The following is a 25,432-nucleotide window of genomic DNA, read 5'->3' as shown; positions in this document are numbered from 1 at the left end:
GTACATCTGAAGTAGAATCTGATATAGATGTGGCTCCTCCACATGCACCACCAGTACCTCCCATTGCTGCTCAAACGAAATGGGATGAAAGAGATGCATAGGCACATGCATTGCTTGCACTTTTTGTGAAGCAAAGCATTATTTCTCATATTCGGTCATGTAAGACTTTAAAACAGGCATGGGATGCACTTGCTGCATTATATCATGTGCGCAATGAAGCACGTGTTACATATCTATGCAAACAGTTGGAGTCTGAGCACATGAATGAGGGAGACTCAATGGATAGCTTCTTGACCAAGATCAAAGATTTTAAGGAGCAACTTTTGCTAGTGTGGATGAGATATATCCTGATAGTACATTGGTGCCCACAATTCTCAATGCATTGCCAAATTCTTATCAGAGTTTTGCCTTCACTCTTAGACTCATGATGAAGGGAAATCCAAATACCCTTACATTTGTGATGAGCAAAAAAAGAAGGGCAAGTGTCACTATTGCAGGAAACCAGGGCACTACATACATGAGTGCAAGAAAAGGCTAGAGAAGGAGAAAAAGAAAGAATCGGGCATGGCTGTGGTTGGCTGATGAATCTAACCAAGTACAGAGAAGAAGGAATCTGCAAGTTTTGATCAAGATGATTGGTCATGGATTGTACATTATAGTTATGACCCTTCTCTTCATGATGTATGCATGTTAGTGGCAGAATCAAATGCTTGGTACTTTGACAGTGGTGTTAGTAAGCACATTACTTCACAAAAAAAATTGTTATATCTGGAATCTGTCCCAAGTGCAGGAACCGTCACATGTGCAAATGGTAACTCCTTTACCTAGCAGAACTCGTGCTCATCATGCATATTATTCTCATGTGGATCATGTTCTCATTTCTACTTTATGTAATGAGGAGGAACCTGTTTCCTTTGAGGAAGCACAGGATGATGATCATTTGATGCATATTATGCAGGATGAGTATAATTATCTCTATACTCAAGAATGACACCATGTATTTGACAGATCTACCTCATGCAAGAAGGCCATTAGTACTAGTGGGTTTACAAGTTAAAACGCAAAGCAGATGGTAGCATTGATCGCTACAAGGCCAGACTTGTTGCAAAGGGATATACCCAGCAAAAGGGCATTGATTATGATGAGACCTTTGCACCCACATCTCGTATGAATACTATTAGGTGTCTCAGTGCTTTGGCAGCACATCATGGGTGGAATGTACATCAGTTGGACATTAAGACTATATTCTTGAGTGGTGATTTACATGAGGAGGTGTATGTATCGCAGCCTCATGGTTTTGTTATGAAAAGAGAAGAGCCTAAAGTATGCAGATTGAAAAAGGCTCTTTATGGCCTTAAGTAGGCTCCTAGAGCATGGTATGAGAAGATTCATGCATACTTGGTTGCAAATGATTTTTGCATACTTGGTTGCAATTATTTTTTGCAACAGTCCAACAGAGAGTACCCTCTATGTGAAGAGAAATAAGGACACATTTTTTATCATTGTTCTATACGTTAATGACATGCTGCTCACACGAGACCCGATATAGATCAGATTTCAACCTTTAAGGCTAATTTGCAGTCATCGTTTGAGATGTCAGATTTGGGGCCCTTGCATTACTATTTGGGGATTCAGTTTATGTAGCGTAATGATAGAATTGTTATGCTACATTCTAAATATATATAGAATCTCTTGAAGAGGTTTAATCTTGAAGACTGTAAACCTATGGCTACACCTATGGAGACAAGTACTCGACTTAGTCTTCAAGGTGCAGGAGACTCTTTTGATGCTAATTTGTATCAGTAGCCTATTAAATCCCTTCTTTATGTATGTAACATACAGTATGCGGTCTCACAGTTGAGCAGATTTATGCATAGCCCAGGTATGAAGCATTGGTAGGTTGTTAAGGGGGTTTTCCACTATTTATAGGGCACTCAGTATTTTGGATTGTTTTCTCCAAATGGGGGTGAGTCATAGCTGCATACTTTTAGTGATTCAAATTGGGCTGGATGTTATGATACATGAGCGTCCCCACTAGTGGGTTTTGCTTTTGCCTTGGTAATTCATCTATATCATGGCTCAGCAAGAAGCAGCCTATAGTGGCCACTTCTACCTGTGAAGCTGAGTAGAGGGCGGATTTTATAGCTACAGTTGAGTGTGTGTGGCTCAGACATCTTAAGGGTAATTTGGGTGTTGGATAGTCGTCCAGTACTACGATTTTCATTGACAGCTAGAGCGCATTAGCAGTTGTGAGGAACCCAGTGTTTCATGCTCACAGTGAACACATTGAGGTGCATTACCACTACGTTAGGAAAAGACTCTCTACAATAGAGATCGGCTTGGTCTATGTGCCTACACATGACAGATTTATTCATGGTTTCTTCCTCGTAAAAAGTTTGAAGCTTTTCGTAAAGCTTTGGGCTTACTGCCTTTTTAGGATTGATTGGCCATACCCTGTACATGTTCACATCATCACTTTAGGGGGGATTTGTAGCATTATATGGTAGTGATGTGTGTGAACACACTTAGGACCCCATCGGGACACATTTTCCCTCACTAGGAGGTTTTTTCCTCGTGCATATGAACACCCCTTATCTACTCATTTTGGGATGTGTAATTATCTTTTGTATTTGGCACACATTTGTCAATGCTAGTAAGTCTAGTGAGTTTGTGTGCTCTCAAGCTTCTCTATCTTGTGTGTGTGCATTGTTGCAACCCTAACCCTAACCCTAACTCCAACAAGGCTAATTCACGTGCAAATAAATAAGTCCACACCCAATATAACAAAAGTGGGTGGCTAATCGAATACATCAAAATGGGGCGACCAACAATGATACAAAATCTCGTAGTAGATACTACGGCAAAAAAAAACCAAAGTGAGAAGCATCCCGATAATAGCTCATGCCATATCGCCACCATCACGTTCCAGCCATTCCGACTTACGAGCACCAAGCCCGTCAATCTCACCAACCTACACAAGGTTGTCCATTCAAACACACTACAAGTTAGCAACACATGTTAAAAGTCCACGATAGCACATAAGGAATAAATCCAACACTTAGTTCCACGATAGCACATAAGTAATAAATCCAACACTTAGTTCCAACCATCCCTAATTTCATATGTCCTTTACATGGAATATTTGGAATCACCCAAGTGCCATGCTATGAACATAGTGGTAATTAGGTGTCCCCAATTAACCACAGAGAAGGATGGACGAACAAAGCGTGTGTGGCGCGGGGGGGTGTGTGTGTGTGATTTTATTGTTTTGCTAATATGTCTTGTTTGTGCTTGTTTTATAGGTTTTTAGTCATTTTCTCTTAAGTCACAAGCTCTCTCTTGGTCTCTCTCTCAAGCCCTCCCTCAAGACTCCAATTAGTAAACAATCTCTTAGGTAAGTGCCCTAATCTCATTATCTTCGATTTTTTTTATAGCATCTTCTTGCTTTTGATGTTGCTTATGCTCCTCTCCATGGCATGAGCATGGGCATGTTGTGATGGTATGTGTGTAGACCATAGATTGCACACCAAACAACACACCCGCATGCAACCTAAATCTCTCCATTGTGCCTACACCATAGGCAATGTCCCCAGGATAATTTTATCATTTCATCTCGCAAATGCACCCTGTGCAAAGGTCTATGGCTCAAGCCTACTTTGGGGGAGGCGCTGGCATTTTTGCATAGCCATCACAGCTCACCACCATACAAGCCATGCCCTTGGACACTCCACGACAAGTCACACAAACCCCGCCCCCACGGCTTGCTCAACTACTTCTAGTCATAGAAGACGGGATTGCTCGATGGGTTGTTTTCGTGATGGTGGCTCCACAAACGCTTCTTCCCCTCTCAGTGCGAGTGCCCACCCCAGTGTGAGGGGACACCATGCTCACACTCATCCTACCGCTTTGACACAAACCCCTCTACCCCCAATCCGACTTGTTCCCAATACCAAGTAGTGAATAGAAATGTGGTTCTCAATGATGTTGGGAACAAGAATTCTCAAATCCATAATTTATACCATATAGTCTTTTCCCAACGACTTGATGACTACATGGCATAAAATTTTCTCATATAGTCTTTTCCCAACGACTTGATGAGACTACATGGCATAAACTTGATAGTACTGCAAAGAAGGATTGAGTCGTCAAATCAAATCAAGAGTGAGTTTATGCCAACATTAGGTAGTGAAGAGGTTCATCCTAGATGGATTAAAGATCACATGGTGAATATAATGAAGCACTATCGTAGCAACGTCACACGCAAGGTAAAGATAGGGGGAGAAAGCCTTGGTATTGTACACAAGAGATTTGGGATGAAGAGTACTGAAAGCACAATGCGAATCCTCGTAGGTATAAGCAGCCAGTAGGAGTCCATAGTAGCGAAGCAAATGGAGAGCGTAGGGAGCTCCCATCTTCAAAGCGGTGACTGGGATGCTTTTCACACGTACTTTGTAAGTATTAATAGTACCATCACTCACTTTTTTTTTGGCATAATGGGCATTTCATTTTTGTTAAGTATTCATGCGTCATGCTTCCAGCAAAAAGAGTGGTCGGTCATGCAAACGAGTGATGATGCGAAGGAAAGGTACACCCTAAAGCATGGCATGTATGCTCTCCTCGAGCAACTTGGGCGAGAGGGCGTCAACGTGGACTGGATGGATGTGGTCAATATGGTAAGCCTCTATATTTTGTACCCATCAAATAGGTTTTGCCACTTGTCATTTCTGAGTTTTTGCATTATGAATACTCTTTACAGGGACTAATACCAAACCTTGAGGGCAACGATGATCAGGTTCAGCCTTGCGTCTAAGGCACTATATATAGAAGTAATTCCTCTAAATACATTTTTGTCGGCTCCATGAGCATATTTTTAAACATATTTTGTCGGCTTTATGAGCTATGTAACTTCTTCTACTTAATAAAAATTCAAGTTTTGTGATCTTTGAGTACATAACAGGGAAGTGCTCTTTAAAATTGGCATAGTGGTGCATTCAGGTGAGTGCAGGGTTGCACTTGGAGTACCATTATTCAAATAATAAATAAAACCTGTATCTGTTAAAATAGGGGTCACTGTGCACATCAAAATATTCGTCGAAATAACAATCGGTATTGGCCTTGAAAAGTATGTCGTATATATGTAGATGCATAGAAGAAAGAACTAATGTAGATAGAGATCCCATTGGAACCAACTAAGATACATATAGAGATCAAACCAACAATATATAGATGAAACCAACTAAGATACATATAGAGATCAAACCAACTATACAAAGATGAAACAATGCAAATAAACATACATGGTACAAGTCTATCTACTCAAAATAGGTGTGAACCCTTAACCATATGAGTATGTACAACCTTTGTAATGTCTATAAGGGAGATTTCTCGTCCAAATAAATATGTCTGCTGCCAATAAATCTGAATGCTGCCCAAAACGAAATAAATGGCATGCATTGCATAAAATCAAGTAATAATCCACCAACACCTAAAGTCGAGTGTTTGAAAATCTTCTTGATCCCACCACCAGCTTGCCTCTGTTATCTAACCTAAGGATTTGCACTTATATCAATTGCGCCAATGAATTAATAAATTAATTGATTAAAAATAAAAATAACCATATGAAACTCAATACATCAAGACGATGCACGATGCAACCCATACTCTCATGCATGTACGGAATCACCTACGTATGTGCATGGATTCAGAAAGGCATCCCAATCTAAACCCTTGGGGGTTCATTATAAGTAAACTCTCTGTATCACGTGCGTTCAAGGCCTATTTTAAAAATACCTTATCTATGATTTTTTCATGAATAAAACATACTCTTGTTCTATTCAACTTGTGAATAGAACATACTCTTGTTCTATTCAACTTGTGAATAGCCTCTTTAAATGGTACCCTTCTGTATGTAAGAAATGTGTAAAAAAGGGATTTGAAAAATCCCTTTTGTTCAACCGACGTGCTATGCTTACATATTTATGAGTGACCTCCCCAAGTCTAAACCGCGAAGAATTCATAAATATGTAGAACAATATTAAATTCTATGAATTCACTCCTCATAACAAAAAGTCTCGGGTCAGCTCTGTCAATGATAGGAGAAAACTATTTAAATCTTTGACCTACAAGAGCAAATTTAGAACAAGGACACTGAGCTCAAGAGATCAAAGAGTGAAGTCAAAGGATGACAAATGGCATGGTTGAGATGTGCTTCAAGCCTACAAAGGTAGAGTAGGAATTGCAAAGCCTATCTCATGCCAAGACTCATGATGAGCAATGGGTCAAACAAGTGGTGTGACAACCCAGCTTGATGAGAGCAATGGGTCAAACAAGTAGTCACAGCAAAGCCATAGTGCCTTATCAGCCATTGTAGCTTGGTCCGGACAGTGACCATGGTATAAACGTGGTGATGGAAAAGCCATACAGCTATACAAAAGGCTCGGAGACGGAGGTCCACAGCCTGTAAATGCAGAAGAAATACCCCAACTAGAGAAATCCAATCACTGATGGATTGCAAGAACATGTTAAAATGCTATAGAAACATGTGGCTTTACTGGAAGAAAGCTAAAACTCGCCCCTTGACTACTTTAAAACTATTGATGAAGTAGGAGACAGGTCTAACAAAAACTCATTTTGGCCAATGATTCCTTGGCGGGTTTACATATGTTTTCTTTTAAGGGAGCATGCCCTTGTCCTATGGAAGAAGGAGCTTCAAATAATAAAAGATGAGATAGATTGAGTATGTGGATAAAACCAAAAACTCTCCAAGGAGAACAAGTAGCTAGTAGAGCAAACAAACAGCATAAAGAGCTTTGTTGGGAGCGGGAAAGCTTATGGAAAAATTATTCTGGAGCTTTAGAAGCAGATCAAGGAGCCCACGAGAGAGAAAGCAACTTTGGAAGTAGTAAACATTAAGAATAAGGAGAAGCACAAGGTCCAGTAAACTCATTTCCAAAAAAGTTTTGATCAATTGAGGAAGACAACTCAACTTGAGGAAAGAGGCAAAGATCTCTAAGCACAATGACTAAATCCAATAGGTGCCGGTTCATCCTCAAGAGAGGGTTAATAAGCTGAAGAAAAGAAACAAAGATTTAACACTACAAACCAAGCAATTGGTAGAGCAGCTCAACAAGGAAAAAGGAACAAATCAAAGCTTACAGTTACAGAGGGAGGACATACCATCTAGTATTAAAGACGATATTCTATAGGGAAGAATATGTGAAACACCATCTGGTCCATTCATTGTCAAAGCCTAGAGTGAAATTAATGCATTTTTATTGAAATATGTTAGATCTATGGTGATAAAAATATGTTGACAAGAGATCGGCATCGCAATCAAGAAAGAAGATTCGTAGATAGGGTGAAAAGTGATCATTTGAATATGCTAATCAAACCCATCAAATGACTAGAAGGGTGGCTTGCTAAAGCTCACGGATCTTTTACTTGAGATAATGAATACTGGCTTCGAGCACCAGCATGCCTAGCCCCTATAGCTCATTGGTGGACTATTCATAGCCCGTATTCTAGGAAGCGTGTGTATTTAGATTATAAATAAGTACATCCAAATGCCCAAGTGGTGGAAATTCAGTATAGAAATCTACAGAACTGTTGGAGTATCGACAACTTGGAGGCAGACACCAATCATCCACCAAAGGACCCTAAATATACTTCTTCTTCTATGGATGACTGGTCTACTACTGATGAAAGTAGGTGTTCTATTCATCTTGTTTTGCTGACCAAATAGGTGTGCAAAGTGCTAGCACTAGCTAATATAGCCTCATAATCTTAGGCGGATTCACATTAATGAACTCCATAGAGATGTTGATTCATATTTTCAATAAAAACACTATATATATGTATGTATATGTATATATTTATATATGTATATATGTATGTATGTATATATGTATGTATGTATGTATATATATATATGTGTGTGTGTGTGTGTGTGTGTGTATGTATATATATAAATATATATGTATATATATATGTGTGTGTGTGTGTGTGTGTGTGTGTGTGTGTACATATATATATGTATATATGTATATATACATATGTATGTATATATAAATATATACATATGTATGTATATATACATATAGTCTTATATATATATACATATATATATATGTATTTACGTATATATATGTATATATATGTATGTCTGTATATATATGTATATATATGTATGTATGTATACACACACACACATATGTGTATATATATATACATACACACACATATGTGTATATATACATATATGCATATATATATATATATATATATATATATATATATATATATATATATATAAGTGACACCGCTCTAACCGCCGCCGTGAAGGATTTCCACGTCGCAACAGTGAAGGAGGAGCTGCCGTCGCCGCTCTACCGCCTCGCCGCCGCCGCTGTGCCGCTACACAGTGCTCGATCGCTTTCTCACACACACTCTCTCTCTCTCACACACACGCAGGAGAAGGAAACCAAGGAGATAAGGCAAGAGCACTCTTGTATTCACAACACATGAGAATGAGGGTTTTAGGGTTACATTTGACTCTTATAGGTGACTTGGCCGTTCACACATGGGCGCCCATACATGGTCGGCCGATCCTAACCCTTACCCTGCTGATATTCAAGGTGCGCCTCTCATCGGCGATCACCCAATCCATTTATCCTTAACATATGGTGCTGACAAGCCTGACCCATGACTCAGAATATTTAAATTAATGACGTAAAACATAGTATGTCTCAATGTCCGTCTCATAGGTTAACATGCCCCCCTTCCTGATGTAGATTCCGTCCTCGGAAGCTATGGTATGGTAAGCTCGATAAGGTTGTTGTGGTAGACCGTCTGCAAAATAGGGAAGTAGAGTGAAAGTATGCTGGAATTCAAAAGATATAAAGTGTATAAATTCAAGCATGTTAGACCACAATGGATGTTGCTATGAGACTTAGTTTAAGGGGTCACATGAATAAGCTAGTGTAGCAAATTAACAGGAGTTTAAAATTATTAAAAGTAAATCAAGAGTTAGCAAGGTGTCAAAGGTTAATCAAGGTTTATAACTGGCCTAAGTCAAGGAAAATAACCAAGCTTAATAAATAAACAGATGACCACACTGTGTCTACTCTAAGAACAAGTTAATATTGCGAGCCTAGGGACACAAGAAACATCAGAGTTACAGGAGCCTTTTGCCTTTATTTTTTATGCACGTGACAATTTTTACACATAATGGCGACCTTCCTAAGGCAAAACTAACATCGATCCTGGTACCATGTTTAACACAAGGCATTAGTTCACCTTAGGCAAGGCTACCCCCTACCAACCAAGGCATCGGTCTGGAGTACAATACTCCTCGCCTACCAAGTATCAATAAGGCGATAGGCCAACATTAAAGCACATCATAGACTTGTATTGCCATTTATTGTAGGTTTTTTTTTAATTTATTTCTTTTGATCTTCGCTCCTGAACTATAATTTGTCTTGCATCCTTTCGACAAAGGGGTAAAAGCTATGTCCTAGAGGTCAACACACACATGGCCAGGTGTCAAACAGTAAGATGGTTTGACCCTAGACCTAAGACAATCGTATTCCAAGGTTAACTAAAGACGTCATGCTACCTAAGAATATATCCAATAAAGTTAAGCTCATTAATGATTTACACTAGCACGTCAAGCAACTTCAAAAACTAAGTAGTACATTGACAATTTCCATGTGGTCATGCATTATAGTTCATGCAATTAATTGAACAGTAAAAACGAAAGAGAGTGGGTATGGAAGAATTACACCTATATTTTGGAGATCTCCTTGATTCGATGAGAAAAATGCCTGTAATTTGATGAGATATTTATGTATGAGCGTTGCGGCTATCTTAGGACTTGAAAGCGAACCCACCTCAAACTTTTCCACCTGTATAACCAACTAACAAGCGCTATACCTCGAGAGGCACATCAGTGTGAAAAATTAAAGACTCGTTTAAGGAATCCAAACTACCCATAAAGCGTTGGACTCCCTTATAGTTGGTGGGTGGGGGTAATTCCAGAATGACCTTGATTTTACTCTCGTCAGTGGAAATCCCATTTTTGGACACTATATGCCCTAAGATAACTCTGTGTTTAACCCAGAATTGGCATTTGAAAGGATTCAATGAGATGCGATATAATCTACACCTTTCAAATATTTTTCGTAAACACATCAAGTGCTCGTCCCAAGAGGAATGAACACAAAGATCATCTAAGAAGGCTTCACAAAAGTCCCTTAGATGTTCCTTAAAGGCTGTGTTTATCAATCGTTGGAATGTTGTAGGTGCATTGGTCAAGCCAAAAGCCATGATGCGAAAGGCAAACACTCCAAACTCCGTGATAAATGCTGTTTTAGCTTGGTCCTCAACTGCAATTGTGATCTGATTGTAACCCGAGTACCCATCTAAAAAGCTATATGCCTCCTTGCCTGCCACTCTTTCAAGCACATGTTCAGAATATGGCAAGGGGTAATGATCCCTTCTGGTGGCTGCATTAACCTTTTTGAGATCAACGCACACTCTGAGTTTCCCATTCTTCTTTGGTACGATGACTATCGGAGAAACCCATTCTGAGTGCTCAATAGGGTATATGAATCCACATTTTACAAGCTTTTCAATTTCCTCTTGTACAATCTTTACGTACTTAGGATTCATTGGGTAGGGACGTTGCTGGACTGGTTTAGCAGTGCTAATCATTGGAATCGTGTGTTGCACCATAGAGGGTGGAACACCCTTCATATCATGATATGTCTAGGCAAATATGTCCTTGAATTCCTTAAGAAGCTTTGTAAGTGCAGCTTCTTCCACCTTGGTGAGGTCTTGAGCAATAAAAACTGGTTTAGACTCCTCACTCGGATCTGCTAAGTCTATCTCCTTAACTACCGCAGGGCCATCGTAGACGCCGCTACTCCCATTGGTAGGCATTCGCTGGGCTTTTGTGTAGACCACTTTACGTTCCCCTGTGGTAAATGATTTGAAATGCTCGGGTGCGGGGTGTAAGTCTACTGGTTCTTGTTATGCCAAGCTTTTTTCTTTCAATTCCGCTTCCTTTTGTTACTGAGCCAACTCTTGGTTTTGCCGCCTTCTTGCAGTACGACTTAGATTCGATTTCTAATTGGGTGATGTCATGAGGTTGCAGAATACACCACATGACACTTTGGAGGTATTGTCCCCAATTATCTGCTAACTTTCGATGAGCATCAATAGCTCCTACATAACTAAGCCATTCTGCAGTGGATCTCTCTTTGTTTATTGCAGTTCGTACATTGGCTCGATAGCGTTGGCACTTATGTCTCGTTTTCTTCTTACCAAGTTTTTGATTTTTGTTTCTATCAGATTCGGACTCACTTGGTCAATCTTCACTTGTGTCCCCCTCACTTTCGGATGAACTGCAGGAGGTCACTGTCCTAGGCCTTGAGAACCTTGCTTCCACATTTGGGTGAATATTTGATTCATCCCCCCCATTAGGCTCAGAGTTAGTTCCTTCTTGAGATTCATACTCAGAGTTGCATTGGTCAGAGTCTTCGCTACTTTCAGTGTCAGTGGAGTTTGCCACTTTCTTGCCATAACACCTATCATGTTTATTGGCACTAACGGTGGCATATCTTGCCCCTCAGGTGTTACCCAACTTGTGCCTCTATTTTCCCATGTGTCTATGGTTGCCGCTAGGTGTACCCAATCCACGTTATCCGACTCAGTCATACCTGGTAGGACATCCATATAAGGAGAATCTTTCCCATCACCAGTCTCTTTTTTGCATGTATAGCAATACCTTAATGGGGCGGAGTGAATAGTGGCATCCGATCGATTATCAATGATAACCTTGCTTCCTAAAGGATGTGCACGACCATTCTCAAGATCAACTCGAATGACAGAGTCCTGGAATTGTAGGTAGACATGGTTTTTCGACCAATCATGCACCATTTGTGCTTCCCTCATGAAAGGACGTCCTAAGATCATTTGATATGACATAGGATGCTTGGAGAAATCCATTACAATGAAGGTATGTTTTACCTTGTATCCCAGAACCTTGATCTTAAGGTCCCTTAACATTCCAATAGGTTTAGCAATAGTTCCGTTTGCCATCTTAACCACTATGTTTGTGACCTCAAGGTGAGGTTTTCCCATAGATTCCCAACAGTTTTTAGTCACAATACTCACTCCAGCACCACCATCAAGGATTCCCTTTAGAGTTAATCCCTTGGTAGTAATGGGGAGGGGTTGCATTAGATTCGTCACCTTCAAAATACTGTCCCAACTTGTTCACAGGTATTTCAATGACCGAGTCTTCATCTAGGTTGGGTTGTAGATCCCAATGTTCCCCTTCATCTTGAAGCGCGTCGGGTCTATCCATATTTGCAAATTGTGGTAGCCTCGCCTTTAGTTCTCCATTGAGAAATGCCCGAAGAGCTAAGAATAGCTCAGGATCTTTGTATAATTTGGATATGATCGTGGTTCTGATTTCAGAGGACATGAAATCCATTAGCTTGGTACTTTTCGAGATATCGCTCCTTGACTAGGAACTGGTGAAGATGGAATCACTTCCTCTTCAATGGGGTCAGGCATTCCCTCACTAAACATTCTTTCTAGCAAGAAGGGTGTTTGCCCACTTCCTGATGTCCTATCCTCACTTTCTTCCCGAATGATACTAGGTATAGCTAACGGTTTATGGTTCCTGTGAGGCTGAACTTGCGTAGGAAACACTGTGTCTGGAATTTTGATTTTTCTCGGGTTTGGCTCCAGTTCTCTTTGTGTTTCTTCCACCAAACCCCTTAAGTGTTGCACTTGTTCAATCTCCTCAACTGGGTTTGGGTAAGTTCTAATCTTTTTCTTGAGGGTTTTTGGCCCATGTGGCTTGTCTTGGGGAGTCTCAGTCAGTTTGGTGGTCGAGAGGGCATTAACTGACTTGGTTGTGGGGCCGAGAAAGTTTCCTTCTGTTTCCCCTTATTTATGTACTCGCTTGATTCTCCTTCATTGAGCTCCCGAGTGGGTTCCTCCCTTAAGGTAGTGGCTTTGGTCCCCATGGTTTCTATTGAATCGGAATCATCTTCAGGATCATTCATATACACGGGGTCGTCTCCTGTCCCTATGTGTGTCTTTGAACTAGGCTTGAAGCTCGTGGCATCAAGCGATCTCTTCCACTGCGTTTTCTTTTTCTTTGCTCGAGCAATTGATGCAGTATCCCTCTCTTCGAGAATGTAGTTTTGATTTTGAAGCATTGACCGTGTAACTACATTCGCGGGTACGATAGGTATGGTTTCTCATGCCTGGTTGGTGACCTCAACCAAATTCAATGGCGTAATCTTGGGTGCATTAGGATTATGTGGACATTGAGCAATCAAATGATCTATGCCACAACGATTACATGTAAGTACTGGCATTCCCGATGTGCTCCCTTGATTTGGTTGCATCTGAGTAGCGATCTTCTATAGCCTATTAGGGCACTCTACTACACGATGCGGTCCACCACACTCATAGCATTGAAGAGGTGGTCTCCTCGCCAAGGTATTAAGGTTTTTCCCTCTTGTGGCGAGAGCAGCCGCTTGATATACAGGCTTGACTTGCCCGAAATGATCCTCCATGTAGTACTGGGGAGTCATTTCAAATGTATTAATCCCGTATGGAGCAGTGGTGTCTATCTCCATGTAGTACTGGGGAGTCATTTCAAATGTATTAATCCCGTATGGAGCAGTGGTGTCTATCTCCTCTTCATAATCCCCACACGCACTATGTGACTCACAACTCATCTGGTTTATTGGGGTAATCCCTGGTGGATGTGGAGGTTGTGGTCCTAGCACTGGCGGTGGTAACGGCACAGACTGGACTACATTCGGATTCCTTGGAACTATGTGCTGTGACGGTTGCTCGACAGGTTGTGTAAGCATTAGCGCGGGTACTTGAGGTGTGTTTGACCAGGCTAGTGATGCCTGATTTGCCAACATTCGCTTAAGTACTAGGCAATCTTTAGATTGATGGCCATACTTACCACATGCATTGCAATTCCCATTGAATTTGACTCTGAATGTGGGACATTCACTCGTGCTATGTGGTCCTAAGCAAACCGAACACCATTGTTGCTCTCTTCTTGGGTACATATGGCTATTTTGAGGAGCTCGATTACCCCTAAAGTATTCTTGGAGAGCCTTAGTAAGGTCAGTCATCACAGACATTTCGGATATCTTGGGCTCCTTGGCAATAGGTTTTACCGTCATTGGCTCGTGCCCAGATACTTGCGAACTAACGGATTTTGTCTCCGAAGACACCTTTTTACCTGCAATCATCAAGTTGTCTTCTAACTGGATTGCATTGGCAGTGATTGCTTCCCACGTTGTAAGACCTCTAATGACTAGGCCATTGTATATGTCCTCGTGGCGCAATCCTCGGATGAATCTATCGAGCAGTTGGTTATTATTGAAGCGCTTATCGAGAGTGCAGTGAGAATTTAGATGCTTCAATCGACTTATAAAGTCTCTCACTGACTCCCCTTCCTCGCGTTCAGCTTTTTGGAGTTGAGATGCTACTCCCCAAAGCACACCCTCACGTATGTATTCTTTCAAGAACAATCTCTTGAGAGTGGGGTAGTGAGTGCGCTCTTCAACCCTTAAGGTTCAATACCAATCTCCGGCCTTCCCACTCAAAGTTAAGCCTAAGGCTTTACACTTATGCAGCTCATTGTGCTCTTCCAAGGAATCACACGTGTTCAAATACTTCAATGTGCTTCCTAACATCCTCGTTAACTGAAGTTTTGAGTGAGCTTAGCCACTTGTACTGCCTTGCTTCTAGGTTCTCTCTCAGGCATGCCCCGCATGTTTTTCACAATAGATCATCCGATCGTCTGAGCAATCGCTGCGAGATCACCTAGGTGAGCAGGTATAGTTGGTGGAGGCACTTCTAGGATAGCCTGGTTGATAGGAGTTGGCGTTGGTCTGGGTATGTAGGCAGCTGATGTAGGATATGATATGTGACTAGGCCTAGCTCCTCTTGGGATAAGGGTTGTGATAAGGCGGTCGTGGAGCATACGCCATTGGCATACTAAGAGGCGTAGGAGCTACATGAGCATGAGTAGCGATAGGTACATATGGTCGATAGGCATTGGCACGCACTGTTGTATATACTGTTCCACTAGGTAGCGGCGTCGTACTAACTACAGCGGTAATAGGTGCACTTTTCGTTATGCTCATCATTGGGGTAGGCATTGTGGATTCCTTAATGGAAAGTTGAGCCAAGGTTGGAAAGCTAAAGTTACTGCTCGTGGGCTCAACCTGCATTGAGACTCTAGGCGAAACAATATACGAAGGGTCTATGGGACTCACCGAGGGAGTCTCCAATTGTGATAGGGTTGGTTGTTTGGCCTTGCCCGTATCCAAAAATCTCATAGGGCCAGTGGAAACTAAGTTCACTCCCCTATTTTGCCTCTCAATTTCAATATTAGATAATTTGGGAAATTCTCATATTTTGGGAATAAATCACTCTATTTAATTTTGGTTATATCTCATGCCAGGTCCAAATTTGTCAGAGATTATAGATCTAGATCTCTTTAAGATCTTTCCAATGATATGTCACATGACGGGGTTTTGATAGAATTTTGGACAAGTTCACCATGATCCCATTTTTCGAATGGGAATGGGAATTTTCCCAAATTATCTATGTGAGAATCCTAGTATTTGTGCTAATGCACAAGTTGTAATTTCTTACTGTCCTAGCTGTTGAAGTTGCACACATCCTACTAGGGTGAAAATTTGTAATACTTTGAATTTGGATTTTATTTCTATCATGTTTTTTTTCTCCTACACAAGTTTGGTTCAATAGGCTCTCTCCATTTGTAAAATGATGAGAGATGAGCTCTTTTTCTTTATCAATCCTAACTTCAGGCTTAAAGTTTGAATTTCTCTCAATTTTCTCTGCTTGTTTTCTATTACTTTTATAAAAAAAATTGCAATGTGTACTAAGAGTTGTGTGAATAAGATATTATTTGATTGCCACAATTATGGTTTGCCAACTTTCTCTCTTCCTTATGTCTACGTAATGGCAAATGTAGAGTCTTCTCTTCTTTACTAAAGACGATTTTTCACAATCATGTGTACAACTTGCCGATGGTTCTAGCAAGGGACCTCTCCCTAAGATTTTTCCTATTTTCTTTTTTTTTTAAGAACAAAATTTTATGCAGCAAAGTAATGTAGTTATATTCTATCTCTTCTCATAAAAATTGATTGGCCCGAAACATTCCTGTTTTCCTATTATAAGAACAAAAAATTATGTAGCAAAGTAATCTAGTCATATTCTATCTCTTCACACAAAATTCGGTAGGCCATACAACATTGCCTGCTATCACCTTCATTGATAGCCTCCATAAAATGAAGCTAGGCAGTGAGGGTTTGTTTTGATGAACTCAATGACTCCTCATAATAATTTTTTGCATACCCATGAAACCCATCAAATGGATATAGTAGAAAGTTAAGGTAATGAAGATGTTTAGATAATCGTTTTACCACTACATATGATATTGATTCCATCATATAACATGAAGCTTCTAATTGTCCATCTTGAGAATTAAACTTTTGGATTGGACAACCATTAATAGTGTCCACTTTTGGTTTGGACAACCATTGATAGTGCAAGTTTGGAGGAAACACCCACCTTATGAACATGTTAGGTGAAGAAGAAGATAATAAAATGATTCAAAAGCCTAAAGTTAATGCCACAATAAATCACAACTCTCTAGAACTCAATCCTTATCTAACTTCCAATCAAGTGTTAAGCCAATTAAGAACTCAACCAAGCCTTAATGAACTCACCAACACCTCCACACAATGGAAAAAAAGAAGATCAACACTTCAACACAATGGAAAAAAACAAGATCAAACAGAAGCAAAAAGCCTTATTTAGAATAACCCATTTAGAACAAATTTATTTGTGTATCTTAACTCAAACTGATGATCCATTAGTGTAAGAGATACTTGTACATTATAATTGGCATTAACATTCTACAAAGTCTATCATAAAATAATATGACTTTTGTTAAAAATTTAGGGCACATAAATATGGATCCAAGCTTATGTGGTAAGTTACTTTAGAACAAAGAATAATATCATTTTGTAAGCAATAGTTTGCCTATGCCTTTAGTGCACCCTTTCTTTTCCTCAATTTTACTTCACCTTTGCAAATTGAGTGTAAATTTTTGGTTAGATTGTGTTTTTAAAGTTTGATGAGGTGTCTCAAGCAAGGAAGAAGCTATCACACCAATATGGACATGATGTCAAATTAAAAGCAAGTATTTTGTTTGCCTTGAAAGGGTCCTAGAGAAGTGGATGGTAACATAGTTAATCAAGAAAAAGGCACATACAATTAGAAGTTCAATAAAGTGATTGACAATGGTCTCTTTTATAGGATTGATTTTGTAAATCTTTATCGTTCATGATAGTTTTCTAAAGTTTACCTTTAGAATAAACTGTGCATAACTAAATTAGGGGCATTGTAAATGCTAATAACGATAGCCTTGATTGTTTTGATGAGAAAGTGTTAGTGGGATTTACAGCCTATGTCATCCAATCAATAGAACACTAACAAGTTGATACTCCTACTTATAATCTAGCATTTGTGTAACACAGCTAATAAGCTCTTTAGTATGAATTCATAGCCAAGCTATTCTTCTTGCTGGTTCTTCCTGGACTTAAGGCTCCTTCCTTGTCTGCAAAGCTTCCTCTCTCGTTATCAAGAACCCTCATTGACCACTGTGTAATACTTGCCAAGAGGACACAAATGAGGAACAATACATCATGCACTTAATAAAGTTGTTAAGATTGTCAAGCTAAGCTTAAAAAAACATCAAATATTAATTATTTTGAAAGGCAAAGTGTAAGTACCATATCAACTAGTAGTTGGTATTTGAAGTCCAATAGATTCCACTTTTCTCGGAGGTCCTTCATTTCATGGACTTGAGACATGTATTTGTCGACTTCTCTTCTCTACATTCATCATCATGCATGCGGATTTTGATAAATAAAGGTCAGTGTTACAATATGCATTCATCATCATGCGTGTGGATTTCCATAAATAAAGGTCAGTGTTACAATAGGTGTCAGATAAGGGAGCCACATAGGTCAACAAGTGTGTAGATAGGGGTGTGGGGATGATGAGGGGCCATAAGTGATATAAGCAATGAAATTGTTGTTTAGCCTATTTAAAGAATCAATTTGTGAAGGCCGTAAGGTTAGCAACTAGGGTCTTCTTTTAACTTGGGTTAGGTTGTGTTGATTAGCCTCGCAGAGCTTACGAGTTTCCTTTTCTCACGGCGAAGCTTAACGACTTCCTTTTCAAGCGATCCGTCTGCTGCTGAAATAGGCCCTTCTGCAAAATCTACTGCATAGAAAAGCATAAAACCACTTAAAGGCTGAAAGACGCAGTAAAGCCTTGATTAAGTTGAGTTAATTGAATTCATTACCAGCCGTCCAGTGCCCGTTCTCGTAAATAAGCCGATTATTATCAAGATTAAGGGTAACAGCGCGCCCAGCTCTGCAGCTTCAGCCAGTGCTTGCTCTGATCTTGGCGGCGGCTTCTTCCTGCCGAAGCTTTATATTGTGGATTTGCGAATATTGTGAGCAATTAATTGATCAATGCTAACAGTAGAATAGTTAGGATTTTCGGAATTGATTTGCGGGCGAAAATGACTACGTTTACGTGATACCTGAAGAGACCCATAATCGTAGGGTGGCGAGGCTTTAAACTTGATTAGCGGATTATTATTATTATTAATTATTGAGCAGAAGAAGAAGAAGAAGAAGAAGAAGAAGAAGAAGAAGAAGAAGAAGAAGAAGAAGGAGGTTTGCGAAAAGGCGAGAGAAGGGAAAGCCACGTGACGCCACTTGATGAGGATGAAGAATCTGGTGAAGGCCTCGCGGGCCGCGTGAACCTGCCCTAACTGCTTCCGCCATTACACACGAAGTTTCACATTAGTAAGAAAAACTAATATTCTCGTAGAGAGAGTGGTGAAAGCCAAACCCATATGCAACATCGGATGAGCTAGCCAAAAAAACACCACGAGCATGGTTAAATAACTACTACTCGCTTGGTTCGTACTCACTCTTAGGTGGGCTAGGAGACCTCCCAATGTGTAAGGGATATGCACTCATCCTTCCCTAGGAGGCAGAGCGTCTGTAGGGGGGACGAATGAAGTTGTTGCCAATCACCTCACAAACTCTAGACAAGCAAAAGCCATAATACTCACATTCATAGTTTTAGTGAAAAGAAGTTGTGTCGGCTCAAAACACGGCTGTGAGTGATGAGTGTGAGGAATGCGATGTTTCTCAATGGCCATAGGTCCGAAGGCATAAGAAAACGAAGCAGATCAAGTTTCACAAAAAGTTGAAAGCTGGAGCATCAAAAGGGCATCATAACAGCTTTTATAGGCTCCCACTACGAATCAAGTTGCTTTTTACTACCATTGTCTCAGATTTGTTCCTAGTAGGACATTGTTTCCTAAGGAAATTTGTCATCAATATTTATAGTGATGCAACTATGCTTTGCTTTTAATGTGCATTGTGCTTTTACCCTAACATTATCAATGATATTGGCAGAAGAATAATTTAGAACAAAATTAAATTAGGATGTGATGCCAAGGGTGAGTTTCAAAAAGCTATGACTTTGCTATGTTAAAGAAGGAGTTGCAAGCTAATGAGGATAGTAAGGACTACTTAATACAACTGTTGGTTGCACACTACTTTTTGTGAACAGGAAAGAATGCTTTTTCTCTCTATTTATATAACTTAATCCTAGTTTGCAACTCTTAACCTTATTGCATAAGAGGTGTGTGCAAAATCTCTTTGTGGGTTAAGTATAAGTGTAACTATTTCACATTGTTGTTGCTGTTTACTATATAGTATGATATGTGATCTCTATGGAGTCTCTATGTGATGCATATGTGGGCAACGGAGTTTATGGTTTCATACCCATATACATGATTAAGATTTTCCTTCGATAAGAAAATTAAATGTTGTGAATATTGAAAAGGGTACAAATTAATGGTATATAGATAAAAATAAGCAAAAATCCTACTTAGCTTTTTGGGAGACTCATTGTATTGGAAACTTAATGGGCAATTTCCATGGGAGCACAAAATTATTGTCATTGCTCAATTATCATTCATCATTCCATTAGAAAACCATTACACACTTATTAAAAGGGAAGGGCCTCTTATAATCTTTGGAGAGGAAGTAGTGTGACAACTCTCCCACACTATTGTTATCTATTTACTACTACTATGAAGCATTTGGAAAGTGTGATTGTCACACCGAGGTCACACCAGTATTCTTTGGAGAGGAAGTAGTGTGACAACTCTCCCACACTATTGTTATCTATTTACTACTACTATGAAGCATTTGGAAAGTGTGATTGTCACACCGAGGTCACACCAGTATTCTTTGCATGGATTTTATTTTATTATACATTGAATCCTTTTTATCAATACATGTATGAACTAATCTTTTTTCTCATTTTACACATTTACATGATGGCATCAGTGCTCAGGAAAAGGTAGGTTCACTTTATCCAAAACCTGCTCTCGCGATCGACATGGGCTGGTTCAATTCCGGACGAGGAGGCTTATGCCGATTGTTGATTTTTTTTCTCAAAAGGCTTTAGGCCAGTTTGCATGCGTGGGAGAAGGAAAAAAGCACTACTCACATAATTTGAGAAGGTTTTAAAAATACAATATATACTATACTATAGTATATGCTATATATATTCACTTACTATTTCAAACTCCAGCGTGCTTTTCTTGAGACTCGAGAGAAGTTTGAACTTCAAACTTTAACTAGCGTATTATCAAAACGAAGGCTCAAGAGCCCTAATTTTCAAAAGTCTTGGAGCAAAACATTTTCGAATACCTTGCACACTTGTATTCGACAGTCGACTCCTCCTGGCACCTACGTTGCCAAGACCACGCAAGGCAATGTCTACCAGATCATCATCAGGCATGGGGGCATTGATAGTTGCCAATGCATCTGCATACTTCTTCATCTCTTGTACATAATCATGAATACTCCTTCCTTTCCACTTCACATTATGAATATGTTGTCTCAACTAAGACTTACGAGCACTAGTATCTGTATCAACAACTTTACCAATGTATCCCATGCATCCTTGGGATTCTCAGCATTATGTATATGTATAAGTATAGCATCCGAGATACATATAGACAAGTAATGCAAAACTCTGTATGCTCTCTCTGACCACTATTTATGAGCTACAACTTCTTGTTGTGTACTTACGTTTTTGAATACCCTCTTTGCATATACAGAGACTCGAGAGGTCCTAGTGCCCACACATACAGGTAACATCAACGTTTCTCTCTGTATTCGACTCCTCCTGGCACCTGTGTTTTCTTTTTTGCAACAGCTACAGTGTTGCAACTTGAAAGAGGCACCTGGTCCTGCACACCCTCGCAAACTGGGCAGTGGGGACTTGACATATATGCCACGCTGCCTCCTGTCTTGCTCGCAAGTGTCACAAGCTCTTCTTAAGGCATGTTTTTCGTCATAGGATGGTCAAGATTTTCTCGAGTTTTTCATTCAAAGGGTTTGTTTAAAAGGTTTTATTCTCCAAGAGAGGGTGATATGTTAGGGTACCTAACAATAGAAGATATGCATGTACGTCTATTGTTAGGGTACCTAACAATAAGAGATATGCATGTATGTCTATAAAATAAAGTTCAATGGCTTGGTCATCGTATGCTTTGCTTTAATTCTAAAGTTCTTGGTATAATATTTGATAGTTTTTTGCGATTGAGTTTATAGCATGGAAGTTTAAACATATAAGCTGATTTGTTTGTTATAGTGGCTTTGTGTCAATGGAGCCCAACAATGTTGAAACCGGTAAAAGACAAGGTATCAAAGATAACAAAAAAAGGCAAGGCACGCTTCTCCAGTGGGGGTTGGTCATAATCCATCAAAGGTTAATGGCAAAAAAAAGAAAGGTGATGTACAAAGTGAGAATACTAATTCATCTAAAGCAAGTACTACTGATGAGGTGTTGTCTAGTTTGTCTTTGCCAGAGAGATTAGAGCTTCAAAGGAGAATACTAATTCATCTAAAGCAAGTACTACTGATGAGGTATTGTCTACTTTGTCTTTGCGCTAGAGAGATTAGAGCTTTAAAGGAGAATAGAAGCAAGAGCAGCTTTCCAAGAGAGTTGGAAAGCTTTCCAAGAGAGTTGGTTTCAAACATTTGACTGGCTTGTCTCTACGATGAGGAGATAGCTAAGATGTACTGTAAGTTTTGTTTAAAGTATCCCCAACACCATAGTGCATATTCAAAGGATGGTTCCATTAATTTTAATTTTAGTAATTTAAAAGCACATTGTAGAACACTTTGTCATGCACATTCTATGGAAGCAGTTCTACTTGAAGGGAAGGAAACTATTCAAACTAGCATGAAAAAGGTTGAAAATTTTAAAGATGAGGCATTGACAACTCTCTTTAAAGTTGCCTATCATATGGCAAAAAAGAGATATACTTTTGTTGGTTTTCCAGATATGATTAGTCTTTTACAGGATTGTCGTGTACCATTCTCAACATCCTTGTATAATGATGACAAGGCTTGCGCAGAGATGGTATTTTGTATTGGTAAGTGTTTGATGAGCACCACATTGAAGAAAGTGTTTCGAAGTCCGTTTTTTGGTGTTCTTGTAGATGAATCAACTGATATTTCCAAGCATGGACACTTGATAATTTATTTATCTTATTGATAATTGTATTCTTGCCTATTCTTTTTATGGTATTATTCATGTGAGTGATGGGAGTGCAAAGACCATTTTTAACACCATTCTTTCAGAGCTAAAAAGAAGTAAGTTTGATCTAACGAAGCTAATTGCTTTTGGGTCTGATGGCTGTAGTACAATGACAGGAAAGGAGAATGGTGTCGCCACACTTTTTAAAAAACATGTTAATCCATACTTGACATCCATTCATTGTGTTGCTCATAGGACAGCTTTGGCTGTGTCTTCTCTGTAGCGAAGAATTTGGAGATTGCCCAAGAATATAGAAAAATTGATGAATTCCATTGCCAATTATTTCAATGCAAGTGGCAAAAGATTGGAAGAGCTAAGGATCATACAAGAGGAGCTTGCTTGTCCTATCTTGAAGATGGAACACACATTTGATGTTAGGTGGTTGAGCCGATCGTCGGCTACTATGAGCAAGGTGTGTTCTTCTCTTGATGCTATTCTTGTGGAAACCAAGGAAAATGCTCCGAGTATATTTGCAAAAATTTCCAGGTTTGAAATTATCTATTGTCTTCATTTTTAGCGGATATTTTAAAAGGTATGGCTATTGTGAGTAAGATATTTCAAAAAGAGTTTGTAGATGTGACTACAATCCATGATGTTATCCAAAAGGAGATCAATTTAATTCAGCAATATTATATTGATCCTCCTGATGTTGATTGTAACGCTCTTACTTGTGACATTGATGGTTTTGCTTTTTTGTCGGATCATGGACCTGAGAAGGGTCACTTGTTTACATTGCGAGGATGTAAGGTCCCCCTGTTCCCACCGAGCAACGGATTCGAGTACTAGCAGCGGAAGTAGCACTTCTCGCGCGGGACAGGGGTCCCACATTCGGGGCCTCGCCCACGGATATCCGGACAAGAGACTAATCCGACGGTTGTTCCAAAACCGAACTCGGGAAAACTTCCTTTACCCGGAAAGCACGGGCGATTCCACCAGGATAACTTTTTACTCTATCGTAGTCAAGATTCTGATCAAGTTGATCCAATTGCATCTTCAAGATACTTGATCAAATCAAGGAAGAAACTTGCACTTGGATCATTGGGATCAATGCTTTTTTCCCCATTCAAGAGGCACAGCCGTTGATTCCTATCCATAGAACAATTACTGTCCGGGATTTACTTTATCTATCGTATTAACAAAAATTGAGTCTCTATTTACGGATCCATCAGTCCAGCCTAACCCCATCCGATCCCATGGGTTAGCCAACCGCCCAACCACTGTAGTGATGGGATCCAATTTGGAATTTGGTTAGGTTTTGTCCCGGGTACCAAGGAAAAGAGTTCCAAGGCCCCCTAGCCGGAAGTTCATGCAAACATAAAATTAGGCACACCACTTACACCCCCAATATGAAATTGCCTTTTTCTTAGCATCGGCTAACTTTAAAACAATCCTTTAATGAAACCATAGTACCACTGATCACAGTCTTCCAAATTATCCGGTTGATTCTCAAATTTCCCATCATTCCTTCATCATCAATATCTATGGCATCATTGGCAACTAGAACGCTCACCACCTGACCACTCACAAGGGCCGTTTCTATAGTTCCTAGCCCATGATACTCGGCAATATAATCACTTATCAAGATGGACTCTCGTTGAAGATCAGCAAGATCAACCAACAGATCCATATAAAAGAGCCATGGACTCATCCGTTGAGGACCAGCAAGGTCAGTCAACCAGATCCATGCCCGGTTTCACAAAACAACTCTTACTCCTTGTTACAATATCTTCCTCGACGCACGCGTGGGTACCCTAGGCGACCCAGAGCCCGAGCACCGTATGGTCAGCACCCTCTAGGATCCTTCGCAGGTGACCTAGCGCTTCACTCATAGGCCGCTTCCTTGGTCCCTCATCCACCGTACCGGAAGCTCACCATTTTAATCGAACCGAGGCTGGTCAAGACCTCGGTCGACCTTGCTACGCGAGACGTCCTCCATTGACTCTCCGTCAGCAGTTGCAACTTTATCAGTTAGGTCTCCACGACCTTAATCACAAGACGGTCAAAATGCTTCCCCAGCATTCTTGACATAAAACAGCCATTTACAAACAGCATTTACAAACAGTTTACAAATACAGTTTCTATATTAACTCTCATTTTTCCACATTGTTCCTCATTAATCCACATTACTTATTCCACATTCCATTTATATGTGTACTCATCCAATCACCTCATTTTCCATCTCTTCACTTCAAATTCCTTCACATCACATATCATATATTCACATCCATATCCACATCCATACATCCACATCCATATCCACATTCACATCCATACATCCACATCTACATGCTTATCTCCATTTTCACATCTTCATTTATACATCCACATCCCATATCCACATTCATACATACACATCCATATCCACATCCATACATCCACACCCACATCCACATTCACATCCATACATCCATATCTACCTGCTTACCTCCATTTTCACATCCTCATTTATACATCCACATCCCATATCCACATTCATACATACACATCCATACATCCACATCTACATCCACATACATACATACATCCACATCCACATTCCCATACATCCACATCTATACATCCACATCTACATTCACATTCACATACATCCACATCCCCATTCCCATTCACATCTATACATCCACATCTACATCCACAT

At 39.9% G+C, this 25,432-nt stretch overlaps 2 pseudogenes across 1 annotated transcript; one reads left to right on the top strand and one right to left on the bottom strand.

The window, feature by feature from the left end:
* Window positions 1-17,469: 17,469 nt before the first annotated feature.
* LOC147625714 (uncharacterized) lies at window positions 17,470-18,711 on the bottom strand (annotated as a pseudogene). The gene is made up of 5 exons (XR_015268803.1): window positions 18,698-18,711; window positions 18,455-18,581; window positions 18,287-18,369; window positions 17,877-17,978; window positions 17,470-17,744 (listed from the first exon to the last, which is right to left on the bottom strand). The product of XR_015268803.1 is annotated as an uncharacterized LOC147625714 (transcript).
* Window positions 18,712-22,641: 3,930 nt separating this feature from the next.
* Window positions 22,642-23,311, top strand: LOC147625713 (uncharacterized; annotated as a pseudogene).
* The last annotated feature ends 2,121 nt before the right edge of the window (window positions 23,312-25,432 follow it).

This window comes from Cibotium barometz, chromosome 23, assembly GCF_041138505.1.
Source record: "Cibotium barometz isolate CiBa-2024 chromosome 23, ASM4113850v1, whole genome shotgun sequence".
Taxonomy (NCBI): domain Eukaryota; kingdom Viridiplantae; phylum Streptophyta; class Polypodiopsida; order Cyatheales; family Cibotiaceae; genus Cibotium; species Cibotium barometz.
The sequence above is the reverse complement of the archived record's forward strand: the minus strand, read 5'-3'. Positions and strand labels throughout refer to the sequence as shown.